At 49.7% G+C, this 14805-nt stretch overlaps 1 protein-coding gene across 5 annotated transcripts in view; it reads left to right on the forward strand.

Moving 5' to 3' along the window:
- Positions 1 to 1148: 1148 nt before the first annotated feature.
- Positions 1149 to 14805, forward strand: part of CAPN5 (calpain 5) — a 148062-nt gene continuing 134405 nt past the window's right edge. For all 5 annotated transcript variants that reach the window (XM_073335229.2, XM_073335252.2, XM_073335258.2 and 2 more), the window contains exon 1: positions 1149 to 1399. The gene's annotated coding sequence lies outside the window, so the exon portion shown is untranslated. The remainder of the gene's footprint in view (positions 1400 to 14805) is intronic.

Genomic DNA, 14805 nt, shown 5'->3' on the forward strand with positions numbered 1-14805 from the left:
AAATCGGATTTTTTTGATAAAAGTTTTTTCCTCAAAAAGCATATCTTAAGATAGATACTTTATAGCTCAAAGATATCTCATCATGGAATAGGGATTATAAATTCTAATTCTATAGTATGAGACAATATAGTCATGGAATGTTTAAGAAAAGTTTTGTACATGAGTTCCAACAGTTCATGGATTAGGGACCCAATTTTATGGGGTTCTAGGGGCTTCTGTATAGATCATTTAGGTTAATCTTTCTATCTACCCAGTGGGACTCAGTGATCAGTCTCGACGATACCATCAGAGATGCTTCCTTTTGCAGTTCTCAAACTGTGGAGTTGTGTCTCCAGAGATAACATGCTTGTTAACGGCAAAAATGTTTTAACAGACCTCACCCCTGTTGTCCCTCTGCAAATTTGTGTACACCGAGTCAATCCCCTACCTCTCTTTAAAAGTGCAAAGTTTCAAAAAGTTCAATGAATAGAAGATGGGTGGGGGCAGAATAGATCTGGACAAGGAGAAGAAGGCGGGAGATAACTGTGAGAAGGGAGGGACAGGCAGTAGAAACAAAAGTGAAACTGCTGCAGCGGCATAGTCCAGAAGGCACTTTTATGTAGAAAATCGAGGATTAAATCGAGTCTTCCGGACTAGTGATTTCAATTAAATCCACGCTGCCATTTTGTAATTGTGCTTCTCATTTTATTCCTTCCTAAGTGCAGCGCTTTTCACTTGCCTTTACTGAATTTCATCGTTCAGACCCATTGTCCAGTTTCTCAAGGACACACTGAATTGCAACCCTCTCCGCCGGCAGGCCCGCAGCTCCCTCCTGTGCCCATTTTAGAAGTGTAGGCTCCCCCTAATTATCCAAGTCATTAATGAACACAGTGAACCGTCCCGCCCCAGGACAGACCCCCTGTGGGATCCCACCACCTCCTCCCAGTTTGGCAGCAAACCCACGGATCGCTACTCCTTGAGCCCGGTCCCGCAGCCTGCTGTGGAGATTGCACCTGGATCTCATCTCCCTAGGGTGCCTGCGAGCATATCAGGCGGGGCGGGGCGGTGCCCGCAGCCTGGCTGAAATCAAGTGTCAGGTCTTCTCCCCCACCTAAAAGCCCCAGGCGAGCGACCTTAAATCCCAGCTCAGAACAGCTGTAAAAGGGGGAAGTCACTGTCCCAGCCCCCCGCGCTGCACCTGATCCTCCCTGGACACACACACACACACGGCTCCCTCCCTGGGCATGAGTCTCAGCCAGCGCAGGCGCAAGCTGCCTGCCCCCCCGGCAGCCCCTCCCCGTGGAGGCCGGGCGGCGCTGCTGCCTGGAGCCGGCACACGGCGTTGCAGCTGCAGAGCGGAGGCAACATCTGGCCGCTCCGCCGCTGGCCGAGCCGCTCTCGGGACAAGCCCAGCCAGCAGGTGAGGGGCGCAGCGGGGGCGGGCCGGGCTCTGCTCTCGCAGGCTGCAGGGCCACCCGCTCTGGGCATCAGACCCAGGCACGGGCGCCCTGGCCATGCACCGGGCGCCCAGCTCGGCAAATGCACCGCCGCGGGGAAGTGGCGTGGAGCTGGAAGGGGCCGCTGCGGGAGCCAGCGTGTTGCCATTTGCATGGAGTGTCCCTCCCCCAGCCTAAAAATCCTCCTCCAGGTGCAGGGGCGGGGGTGCCTGGCTGCCGGGGGGGGGGATGTTTTCCCACCAAAGAGCCAGCGTTCAAGGGCAACGACTAGAGAAATGCGGAGTCTGGTGCCTGCCTGGCTCCGAGGGGGGAGGGGAGCATCCCCCCCCCCCGTGTCTATTCTTCTGCGGCTGGTTGCGGGGTCTCCGGCTGGGTTTCCATGTGTTCCCAAGTTTGCGGCGTGCCTGTCAGGCCGCAGGAGCCGCAGAAGTGTTCTGCCTCCGCCCTGGGCTCGGGCAGGCTGGTGGGTGCTGGGTTAGGATCTTCCCTTGAACTCCCCGGTCAAAGGGCAGCTCGCCTCAGGCCATGAGACCCTCGGCACACGGCAGAGCAAGAGCTCTTGGAGTAAGTGGCCTTGCTGGTGTTTGCCCAGGGATTTCATGTGCGCCCCTCCCTGCAGCCTGTGGGAGCCTTTTCCAAATTTAAACACCCTATCCACTACCTAGGGGAGGCAACAGCCATCGCCATGCCAGCCCACCCAGCGCGAATGCAGAGCCTAAGGAGCTGATGCTTGGGGTAAAATGGCGAGGGGGAGCTGTTCTGGGTGACAAGGGGAGCGGTCCCAGAGCTGAGGGCCCTCTGCTGATGAGAATCCCCTGCCGCCAGAGGTCCCCAATTCAGGAACACTGCATAGCTAATTAAGTACCTAACTTTAGATAGGAGTATTCCCACTCAAGTCAACCGTGCTCCTGTGCTTCAAGTTAAGCATCTGCGTAGGTACGTTGCTGAACTGGGGCCTTAGCCTCCTGGGACCGTCTACACAGCAGAAACACCCCGAAAGGCAGGGAGTCTGAGGGCCTACAAATAGCAGTGCAGACGTTTGGACTCGGGCTGGAGCCCAGGCTCCGAGACCCTCCCCACTCGTTGGGTTTCCAGGCTGGGGCTGAAGCCCGAGCTTGGGCTCTGACACGGGCAGCAGCCGCTAGCAACAGGGGAACATTTTTGGCAAAAAAGCCTAATGTAGATACCCATCCGGAGACCTCCATGCACTGTCCTGTGTTAGGGCAACTATGGGTCCTGCTGCTGCCTGCTCTGACCAGGGGTCTGATTCACGGAGTTGCTGAGCACCCCCACCTCCAGCTGAAGTCAGTGGGAGCTGCACCCTGCAGTGTGTGACACCTCTGAAAGTCAGGCCCCGGTAGTTAAAATGCCCGCAACTACCAGCCCTGCTACTGCCAGAGGGAAACTTTTGGTAAAGAAGCCTCAGATAGACTTCCCCTTAGACAGCTAGGAGCCAGGTACGCTGCCCGCTCTGTAGGGATCACAGGTACAAATGCACACAACTAATTTACCTGCCTTGCATGTCCTGCAGGGTGTGGCTTACATGCTTGGCACTCAGATTTATCACCAAGAACAGAACTGCCTATTCGCTCCTCAGTGTTCTGAGCTTTGTGGTGAGGGAAAGTAAGCGGTTTGTTTGGGGATGGGGTGGGGGTGAATAATCAGACACGAGCCAGAGGTAAAAGCAGGGCAGTGATCAGGAAACTTCCTGTTAAATTCTCTGGCTGCTTTTTCTTGCTGCATCTGTCTGGCTGGAGTAGGGAGGAGGACAGGGAAAGTGCTCGTGGACCACTCTGAAAAGAGGTATGTTTCTGGAAAGGGGCAGGGGCGTGTTTGTGTGTCGCCACATGGCCGAGCTGGTGTTTTATCTGGCAGGTGGCGGTGTTCCAGCTGCCTGATTTTTATGGCTACACAGTTGTGTAACCAATAGAGATTTCAGAGGGCCATGCTGTATGTGCTGGTGCTTGTTAGCATAGCAATCTTCCATGGGGCTGACTTTGTGCTTGAGTCAGCACAAGGCAATCCTCTCTCTAGGTAACCGATTACTCTGGCTGAAATCACATGCACAAGTAACATCTCCTGCTGCGAGCGTCTACAGCCAGATCATCCCAGGATTGGACCCTTGGTGGTGGTCATGATGGAAGGTCAAAGACAAAAGAGCTGGCACAGAGCTAAGAACCAGGGACCCTGGCCAGATGTGTGTCTGTCCAGCTGCGTGGCAGATCCACAGAGAAAGGCCACTGGCTGCTGTTCACAGCTAATGAATTTAGTCTTTCTGCTTAAGCTGTAGAATCTGTGCTTTGAAGCTAAAGACTGAGGGTTTGATTCCTGTTGACGGCCCCTCCAGAGAGCTGATTATCCTTGGAAGAGGTGCAGGTGGTGTACTTTGTAGCACTCAGCTGAGCGGAAGGAGAATCTCCATTAGCTGTTAGCAGTACAGGGTCTATGACCCAACATTGAATAATTATAAATATTTGTTGTAGAGGGGAGCAGTGTGCGTGCATGTGCATGGTTGCATGCACACACACACAACAGTATATTACATGTTTGCTCTCTAGCTATGCACATATTACATGCATGCTTCTTGTTTGCTTGACTCGTAGGGTAATAGTTATTCCTGCATGCATGGGATGTCTTTTGAAACGTGCTGTTTGTCCAGACTCCTTATCTCTGGCAGGAGAGAGTGGAGGAGTAGAGAACTACCTAGCTGAAGAGCACAGCAGAGGTGAAACTGAAAATACAGGGCTGGGTTATTCTTGAGGTAGCTCTTGTTACATCACCATCCAGAGAAACAGGCCATTTTGGTGACTTGTGTGAGGAAAAAGAAAAGGAGGACTTGTGGCACCTTAGAGACTAACCAATTTATTTGAGCATAAGCTTTTGTGAGCTACAGCTCACTTCATCAGATGCATTCAATGGAAAATACAGTGGGGAGATTTATGTACGTAGAGAACATGAAACAGTGGGTGTTACCATACACACCGTAACCAGAGTGATCACTTAAGGTGAGCTATTGCCAGCAGGAGAGCAGGGTGGGGGGAAAACCTTTTGTAGTGATAATCAAGGTGGGCCATTTCCAGCAGTGACAAGAACATCTGAGGAACAGTGGGGGGTGGTAAGGGGGAATAAACATGGGGAAATAGTTTTTACTTTGTGTAATGACCCATCCACTCCCAGTCTCTATTCAAGCCTAAGTTAATTGTATCCAGTTTGCAAATTAATTCCAATTCAGCAGTCTCTCCTTGGAGTCTGTTTTTTGTTGAAGAATTGCCACTTTTAGGTCTCAGAGTAACAGCCGTGTTAGTCTGTATTTGCAAAAAGAAAAGGAGTACTTGTGGCACCTTAGAGACTAACCAATTTATTTGAGCATGAGCTTTCGTGAAGAGCATGAGCTTTCGTGAAGTGAGCTGTAGCTCGCGAAAGCTCATGCTCAAATAAATTGGTTAGTCTCTAAGGTGCCACAAGTACTCCTTTTCTTTTCACTTTTAGGTGTGTAATTGAGTGACCAAAGAGATTGAAGTGTTCTCCGACTGGTTTTTCAATGTTATAATTCTTGATGTCTGATTTGTGTCCATTTATTCTTTTATGTAGAGACTGTCCAGTTTGACCAATGTACATGGCAGAGGGGCATTGCTGGCACATGATGGCATATATCACATTGGTGGATGTGCAGGTGAACAGCCTCTGATAGTGTGGCTGATGTGATTAGGCCCTAGGATGGTGTCCCCTGAATAGATATGTGGACACAGTTGGCAACGGGCTTTGTTGCAAGGATAGGTTCCTGGGTTAGTGGTTCTGTTGTGTGGTTGCTGGTGAGTATTTGCTTCAGGTTGGGGGGCTGCCTGTAAGCAAGGACTGGCCTGTCCCCCAAGATCTGTGAGAGTGATGAGTCATCCTTCAGGATAGGTTGTAGATCCTTGATGATGCGTTGGAGGGGTTTTAGTTGGGGGCTGAAGGTGGTGGCTAGTGGCGTTCTGTTATTTTCTTTGTTAGGCCTGTCCTGTAGTAGGTGACTTCTGGGTACTCTTCTGGCTCGCTCTGTCACGTTCACCTGCACATCTACCAATGTGATATATGCCATCAGGTGCCAGCAATGCCTCTCTGTATTTCTTCTGAGGTCCCTTTGCTAGATAAACCACTACCCTGCTGCTGCCCCAAATTATTTAGTCTGTGCCTGGCTTTTACAGTAGCAAGCTCAGTCAGAGGCGCTATGATACCAGAATTGAATATGGAGTCCCTGAACTGCCCATCTATCTAAGGTTCTTATATGGCTCCCATTACTGCGGTATCTGAGTGCCTCACAATCTTTCAATGCATTCATCCTCCCAACACCCCTGTGAGGTTATGAAAGTGCTGTTATCCCCATTTTACAGACTGGGAACTGCAGCAAAGACAGGCTAGGTGACATGCCCAGGCGCACACAGGAAGTTTGTAGCAGAGCAGGCAATCAACCCTGATCTCCCACGTTTCCGCTGCTGGTCCTGTGGGCCTGCCTGTGCATGCATGAAACGATTTAGGAGAAGACCCTGTACGTCTGAAGTCAGCAAAATTCACACTTTAGGAGCATAAAGGTTGGCATGGCCCATGAAGGGAAGGGCACCGTGGAAAGCTTTCTGCTCAAGGCATATTACATTTCTGACTTCACATTGTGCAAATATTATTTCACTTCTGGCACCCTTGTGATGTCCAGCCACATCACCTACCTAAGGGACGGCTTTGAATTTACCTCTTTATAAAACAATAGAAACACCTAGGAAATCAAAACCTCCTCACGTTAAGAGCCTGTTAGATTCCCAGGCTTTAGGTCGGGCCCTATGAGAATGTTCAGATTGTCCTTCCCTGACTTTTGAGTGCAACCATAGCTCTGGCCACTGGTGCATGTTGGTTACCAGACAATCTCTAGTTACAAAAAGAAAAGGAGGACTTGTGGCACGTTGGAGGCTAACAAGTTTATTTGAGCATAAGCTTTCGTGAGCTACAGCTCACTTCATTGAATGCATCTGATGAAGTGAGCTGTAGCTCACGAAAGCTTATGCTCAAATAAATTGGTTAGTCTCTAAGGTGCCACAAATACTCCTTTTCTTTTTGTGGATACAGACTAACACTGCTGCTACTCTGAAACCTGTCTCTAGTTACATGCTCACAGCTGGTTATTTCCAGGAGTCCCTGCCTCCTTCCCTGAGCACTGTCTACCCCAGGTTCTTTTCTGCAGAACTGCTGCCAAGCCATTCAGTCCGTAGTCTGTAGCAGTGAATGGGATTCTTCCATCCTAAGTGCAGGACTCTGCACTTGTCCTTTGTTGATCCTCATCAGATTTCTTTTGGCCCAATCCTCCAATTTGTCTAGGTCACTCTGGACCCTATCCCTACCCTCCAGCATATTCTCCCCCCCCACCCCCCCACCCACCCACAGCTTAGTGTCATCTGCAAACTTTCTAAGGGTGCAATCCCCAGAGTCAGCTCCTGTAACTCTGGCAGGGGGATAGCGGCCTCTTCCCTTCCCCCCTCAACTCTTTGGTGCTGTCAGCCCCTCCTCACATCTTACGACTATCTCAAGCAGAAGTCTCCTCTAACTGCATCCTATAAGATATGACCCTGGGGGTGAGGTCCTGAGCATCCTTATCTTGTGCTCTGGGGTCACAGGGCTAGTTTGGCAGGCTCTCTCTGCAGCATCCCAAAGCCTTGTGGGAAGTTCTAGGAGCATGGGCGGCCACAGGCCTGCTCTACAACACAGGGATAAAAGTCCTCCACCCTCGCTAGGTCCCAGAGCTCAGGCTGCAGCCCAAGCATCTACACAGTGATTTTTCAGCTCTGGTTGACCCAGGCCAGCCGCAGGTTTTATCCCTATGTAGACCTAGCTTTAGGGGCCTCGACAGTGCTTGGATGCAGCAGGGAGAGCTGCTCCCGCTACCCTGACTCAAGCACTTCCAGTTGATTAGAGACAATGGGCCAAGATTGCACCAGGGGAGAATGGGGGCAGCTCTATTGAGTTCTTTGGCACTCCCTTCATTTGCACCAGCTGAGATTCTGTGTGTGTGTGTCCCATCCCTCCCATTCCCCACTGCAGCAAAGTTAGCCCTTTCCTGCCTTTAGTTTTCTCATTCACCTCATTGCTATGTATGTAGCTGGGGCCACTTTAATACTGACCTTGTGCTAAATCTAAAGCAAACCTCTGCTGGAGTAGCGTCATTGTGTTAAACAGTAGGCCTGATTCTCCAGCCTTGGGATATGGGTAGCTCCCCTTGATTACAATGGAAACAGGAATTACTACCTTCATGCTTCTGACCTAACTCTTCTCCACCCTTTTTCTTTCAGCAGGGGTTTTTCTCCACCTGCCCCAAAAAGCAAGATTTTTCTTTATTGGGAAGAGACTAGGGGTTTTGTCTACACTGTGAAGTTGTCGACAAAACTTTTGTCTTTCACAAGTACTTAAAGCCCCCCCACGAAAGACAAGTTTTGCCAACACAAGTGGCAGTGTGAACACGGCTTTGTTGGCAGGAGCGCTCTTGCGGAGCTGGAAGTATTTGGTTGGCAAAAGTGCCGACAAAGTACTGACAAAGAGCATTTACATGCTGACTTTTAGCAACAAGGCTGTGGCAACACAGCCTTGTTGCTAAAAGCTGCATGGTGTAGACAAGCCCTAAGATATCCTTTTTTCTGTTTCTTTCCCTTTAGATGTAGCCTGTTAATCTCCCAGGCTTCCCCCTCGCGATGTGGATTGACACTTACCTTCTAATTTTTATTGAACTGCTGCTACAAATCACTGTACCTGTCTTGGAATTACTGTGGGGTGGGGAGCCTGCATCCTTAGGGCTAGAGAAGATACCTTTGCAAGGCATAGTCATACTGACCCAGGGGTCTAGCTGGATGATGATCTGAGCATGGGACCTGTTTGTTGAACCTGATCCAACTCCTGTTATCTTTAGTGGAAGTTGGACTGGGTCCTTGGTCTACTCTGGAGCAAACGTGCTATGTATATTTATGGTGCGTTATAGATGGTTTATGATACTCTGACTTTTTCCCCCTAGAAAGCATCATACAATGTAATGTCTTTTTCTATCCCCTGACATGCCCAGAGGTGGTGAATTTTTATTACTTGTGCCATTTATTATCCCACCATATAATTTTATCCTGCTCCCTTTAATCATTCCAGGCAGTGTAACTCTAAACCTATTTCTTCACCAAGTGTCCTAATGCTCTGGAGCAGGAGAGTGGGGTGGGGGGAGAGAACCTTTTGTAGTGATTTGTGTGCATAAAAACATCTTTATGCATCCGATGAAATGAGCTGTAGCTCACGAAAGCTTATGCTCAAATAAATTGGTTAGTGGAGTACCCAGACCAGGAGAGGGCATTCAGGTAATTTGGGAAAGCCCTTCCCTCTCCTTCGTAGTGTCAAGGGAGGAGATCCATGCATTTGTGACCTCCTGCTGAGGAACAGAGAGGGGGATTTGAGAGTTTGTATCAATAACTTAAGGGTGAACCAACATTAAAGGGATATTATCCCCAAACTAAGCATTATAAACACAGGTTTCAGAGTAACAGCCGTGTTAGTCTGTATTCGCAAAAACAAAAGGAGTACTTGTGGCACCTTAGAAACTAACCAGCTTATTTGAGCATAAGCTTTCGTGAGCTACAGCTCACTTCATCAGATGCATCCTGTGGAAAATACAGAAGATGTTTTTATACACACACAAAGCATGAAAAAATACCTCCCCCCACCCCACTCTCCTGCTGGTAAATAGCTTATCTAAAGTGATCACTCTCCTTCCAATGTGTATGATAATCAAGGTGGGCCATTTCCAGCACAAATCCAGGGTTTAACAAGAAAGTCTGAGGAACGGGAGGGGGGTTAGGAAAACAAGGGGAAACAACCTAACCCCCCTCCCGTTCCTCAGACGTTCTTGTTAAACTCTGGATTTGTGCTGGAAATGGCCCACCTTGATTATCATACACATTGTAAGGAGAGTGGTCACTTTAGATAAGCTATTTACCAGCAGGAGAGTGGGGTGTGGGGAGGTATTTTTTCATGCTTTGTGTGTGTATAAAAACATCTTCTGTATTTTCCACAGGATGCATCCGATGAAGTGAGCTGTAGCTCACGAAAGCTTATGCTCAAATAAGCTGGTTAGTTTCTAAGGTGCCACAAGTCCTCCTTTTCTTTTTGCGAATACAGACTAACATGGCTGTTACTCGGAAACCTATCTTATATATATATTCAGCCCCTCCAACCCTTCAACAGCAGCTTCTTGCCCCAGGAAAAACCCTCTGGCAGCTAAGGCCTTGCTAAGGAAGGCATGTCCCGGAAAGCCCAGCACAGTCAGTCTGTGCAGAGCTGGTTTTACCAGTTTTCTAGGGCTGTGTGAACAGTGCTCCAGGGGGTACCGGCTGGCTTACAAAGCAGCCAGTAAGCAATTAAGGGCTTGATCCTGCAGTTCTTACGCAAGTATAACTCTCATCAAAGTGAGTGGGACACTTGCTCAGGTGAAGGCTGCAAGATCAAGGCCTTATGCAAGGTGCCGAGGTGCCTTGCACCTGTTGCTGGGGTCTAGCGTCAGCCCGTGCGGCTATGAAGTCGCCCAGCTGATCATTTCCTAGGCCAGAAGTGGGTAAACTACGGCCCGTGGGCCACATCTGGCCCGCGGGACCGTCCTGCCCAGCCCATGAGCTCCTGGCCGGGGAGGCTAGCCCCTGGCCCCTCCGCCACTGTTCCCCCTTCACTGCAGCCACGTGGCCGCACGGGCAGGGCTCTGCGTAGCGGGGCTGCGTGGTCATGCAGGACAGTGCGTCTGGCTCCAGCTGTGCGGCTCCAGACATGCTGCTCTGAGTGGCATGGTAAGGGGGCCGGGACCAGGGGGTTGGATATGGGGCAGGGGGTCCCGGGGGGCAGACAGGGAGCAGGGGGCGGTTGGATGGGGCAGAGGATGGGGAACGGGGGGGTTGGATGGGGGTAGAGTCCTGGGGGGTGGTCGAGGCGGGGGGGTGTCCTGGGAGAGGACGGCCAGGGGACAAGGAGTAGGAGGGGTTGGATGGGTGGGGGGGTTCTGAGGGGGCAGGAAGTGAGAGGGGTCGGATGGGGGCGGGGGCCAGGCTGTTTGGGGAGGCACAGCCTTCCCTACCCGGCCCTCCATAGAGTTTTGCACCCCGATGTGGCCCTTGAGCCGAAAAGTTTGCCCACCCCTGTCCTAGGCTCTTCCTGGCGATGTCTCACAGCAGGGTGCTATTTATATTGGGGTGGGGTGAGGCGAGGCAGGGGAGTGAACAGAATTAGTGGTCATGAGAGAGTCTGATGTAATCCAAAGCAAACTTCTCCAGTGCCTAGGGAAGTGAAATTCTCTGACTTGTCATGGGTAAGTCTCAGGGGATCCTTGTGACATGCTTGTCTTCTGTAGGGTTGCTGCAGGCATGTGGGGTGCTTAGAGACACTCTCTGTCCTTTCTAGGCCCAGGTGGGACCCTGTCATAAATATAAAGGGAAGGGTAAACCCCTTTGAAATCCCTCCTGGCCAGGGGAAAGCTCCTCTCACCTGTAAAGGGTTAAGAAGCTAAAGGTAACCTCGCTGGCACCTGACCAAAATGACCAATGAGGAGACAAGATACTTTCAAAAGCTGGGAGGAGGGAGAGGAACAAAGGGTCTGTCTGTAGTCGTCTTGGCCGGGGACAGAACAGGAATGGAGTCTTAGAACTTTTAGTAAGTAATCTAGCTAGGTATGTGTTAGATTATGATTTCTTTAAATGGCTGAGAAAAGAATTGTGCTGAATAGAATAACTATTTCTGTCTGTGTATCTTTTTTGTAACTTAAGGTTTTGCCTAGAGGGGTTCTCTATGTTTTTTTAATCTAATTACCCTGTAAGATATATACCATCCTGATTTTACAGGGGGGATTTCTTTATTTCTATTTACTTCTATTTTTTATTAAAAGTCTTCTTGTAAAACACTGAATGCTTTTTCATTGTTCTCAGATCCAAGGGTTTGGGTTTGTGGTCACCTATGCAAATTGGTGAGGCTTTTTATCCAACATTTCCCAGGAAAGGGGGGGTGCAAGTGTTGGGAGGATTGTTCATTGTTCTTAAGATCCAAGGGTCTGGGTCTGTGGTCACCTATGCAAATTGGTGAGGCTTTTTACCAAACCTTGTCCAGGAAGTGGGGTGCAAGGTTTTGTGAAGTATTTTGGGGGGAAGGACGCGTCCAAACAGCTCTTCCCCAGTAACCAGTATTAGTTTGGTGGTGGTAGCGGCCATTCCAAGGATAACGGGGGTAATATTTTGTACCTTGGGGAAGTTTTGACCTAAGCTGGTAAAGATAAGCTTAGGAGGTTTTTCATGCAGGTCCCCACATCTGTACCCTAGAGTTCAGAGTGGGGGAGGAACCTTGACATGGTGGCACAGTGGTGGGATTAACCTGAAATCATTTTGAGATCCAGTTGAGATTTTTTGAACTAGAAATACAGATTTTAAAAAGGAATTTTTAGGAAGTCCAGAAGGCAGCTTTGAAACTGAAAGCAGCTTGGTTTCTCTCTGCTTTGTGGCCAAGCAGAGACAAAAGGGGATTATCTTGTGAATTGCAGGTTTTCTTTGCCTGGAGGCAGGGTACTTAACTCCTGCAGGGAAATTCACAGTCTTCCAACCCAGAGGTTTTTTTTTCTTTTCTTTTCTTCCTAAAAGTAAATAGGGGGTGTGTGCTCTACCCATTTGCCTGGAGACAAAAGTGGCAGGGTTTTTTTTAGGATTTTGATTTTTTTTTTTTTTGTTTTACAAGGAGCACAGGTTTGAAAAGAAATTTTTTTTCTTCTTTGGGCTGGGTAAGCAGGTTTCCAAGTAGTTGGAGGGTTTTTGCTTTAATTTGGGCCCAGAGCAGAGACAAGGGAATTGTCTTTTTCTGTAGGCTGACAATCACTATCAGAGAATAGGTATTCTATTCCAGCACAGCAAAATTTTACAGCCAAGTTTTGTTTGTTTATTTCTAAACCTCGGGTGTAAAGTTAGTTAAAAACAGAGAGGTTAGAATGGCCAAATCCTCAGCTCGACTACAGCTGGAATTAGCCAAATTTCAGGCTGAGGAAAAACAAAGGGAACATGAAAGACAGATAGAACTCATGCGGCTGAAGGAGGAGGAGAAGGAAAAAGAGAGGAAGCATGTGGAGGAGATGGAGAGGATAAAGGCCCAGCAGAATATACCAACAAACCCTAGCAATCCTTCTCCAGGTACCACTTCCCATCCCAGAAAGTTCCCCACCTACAAGGCAGGTGATGATACTGAGGCCTTCTTAGAAAACTTCGAAAGGGCCTGCCTTGGGTACAACATCTCTACTGACCAATACATGGTAGAGCTGAGGCCGCAGCTCAGTGGACCCTTAGCTGAGGTGGCAGCTGAAATGCCTAAAGAACACATGAACAAGTATGAACTGTTTAAATCCAAGGCGAGAGTCAGAATGGGGATAACACCCGAGCAGTCTCGTCGGAGGTTCAGAGCCCTAAGGTGGAAACCAGACATGTCATTTACCCGACATGCCTACCACATTGTAAAACATTGGGATGCCTGGATATCAGGAGCAAGTGTTGAATCTCCAGTAAATTTGCCCTTCCTAATGCAAATGGAACAATTCTTAGAGGGTGTTCCTGAGGAAATAGAAAGATACATCCTAGATGGGAAACCCAAAACTGTAATTGAGGCAGGAGAGATTGGAGCCAGATGGGTGGAGGTGGCAGAGAAGAAGAAAACTGGTCGCAGTTGGAGCGGAGACCAGTCTCGTCGGAGGTTCAGAGCCCTAAGGTGGAAACCAGACATGTCATTTACCCGACATGCCTACCACATTGTAAAACATTGGGATGCCTGGATATCAGGAGCAAGTGTTGAATCTCCAGTAAATTTGCCCTTCCTAATGCAAATGGAACAATTCTTAGAGGGTGTTCCTGAGGAAATAGAAAGATACATCCTAGATGGGAAACCCAAAACTGTAATTGAGGCAGGAGAGATTGGAGCCAGATGGGTGGAGGTGGCAGAGAAGAAGAAAACTGGTCGCAGTTGGAGCGGAGACCAGAAGGGACCACCCCAGACCACACCCTATTACCGGGGGCCGCCCAAAGCCCCACCTACCTCCCAAAGAACCCTCCAGACCCCTTATCGTCCCACCACCCCGTTCTCCAGCAACCCTCCTCGCCCCAGTGACCCGTCAGCTGGACGATGTTTTAAGTGTAACGAGCTGGGGCATGTAAAGGCCAACTGCCCCAAGAACCCCAACAGATTACAGTTCATTGCACCGGAATCACACCAGAGGTCCACAGGCCCAGATACCTCCCAGATACCCTTGGAGCGGAGGGAAACTGTGAGTGTGGGTGGGAAGAAGGTCACCGCGTGGAGGGACACCGGAGCACAAGTGTCAGCTATCCATGCTTCCTTAGTGGACCCCAATTTAATCAACCCAGAGATCCAAGTGACGATTCAACCCTTCAAGTCCAACTCTTTCAATTTGCCTACAGCCAAGTTGCCTGTCCAGTACAAGGGCTGGTCAGGAATGTGGACTTTTGCAGTCTATGATGATTATCCCATCCCCATGCTGTTGGGGGAAGACTTGGCCAATCATGTGAAGCAGGCCAAGAGGGTGGGAATGGTCACCCGCAACCAGGCTAAACAAGCCGTGAGGCCTAGCTCTGTTCCGGAAACTTCTATCAGGACCCAGTCAGAGGTGATGGACCTGGACCCCAGGCCAATGTCTGCAACAGCAGTAGTGGATCCAGTCCCAGAGACCCAGACGGAACCAGTCCCAGAACCGGAACCAGCCGAACAACCAACACCAGACCCCGTGTCAGCACTGAATCCAGTACTTGCAACCTCAACACCAGAGGGCCCCACCGAACCTGAACTGGCAGCAGCCGATAACCCTACACAAGAGGCTCAGCCGGAGCCTGAATCCCAACATAGTACACCAGCGGAGAGCGGTTCACAGTCAACAGAAACAGCTCCATCCCCTATATCGCTTCCAGAGGGACCAAGCCTAGGTCCACAATCCCATGAGGAACTGATGTCTCCAGCATCAAGGGAACAGTTCCAGACCGAACAGGAAGCAGATGAAAGCCTCCAGAGAGCTTGGACGGCGGCACGGAGCAACCCACCGCCTCTCAGCTCTTCTAATCGATCCAGGTTTGTTGTAGAAAGAGGACTTTTATACAAGGAAACTCTTTCTGGGGGACACCAGGAAGACTGGCATCCTCAGAGACAGTTGGTAGTTCCAACTAAATACCGGGCCAAGCTCTTGAGCTTAGCCCATGATCACCCTAGTGGCCATGCTGGGGTGAACAGGACCAAAGACCGTTTGGGGGGGTCATTCCACTGGGAGGGAATGGGCAAGGATGTTTCTACCTATGTCCAGTCT

This window comes from Lepidochelys kempii, chromosome 1 (genome assembly GCF_965140285.1).
Source record: "Lepidochelys kempii isolate rLepKem1 chromosome 1, rLepKem1.hap1, whole genome shotgun sequence".
NCBI lineage: Eukaryota > Metazoa > Chordata > Testudines > Cheloniidae > Lepidochelys > Lepidochelys kempii.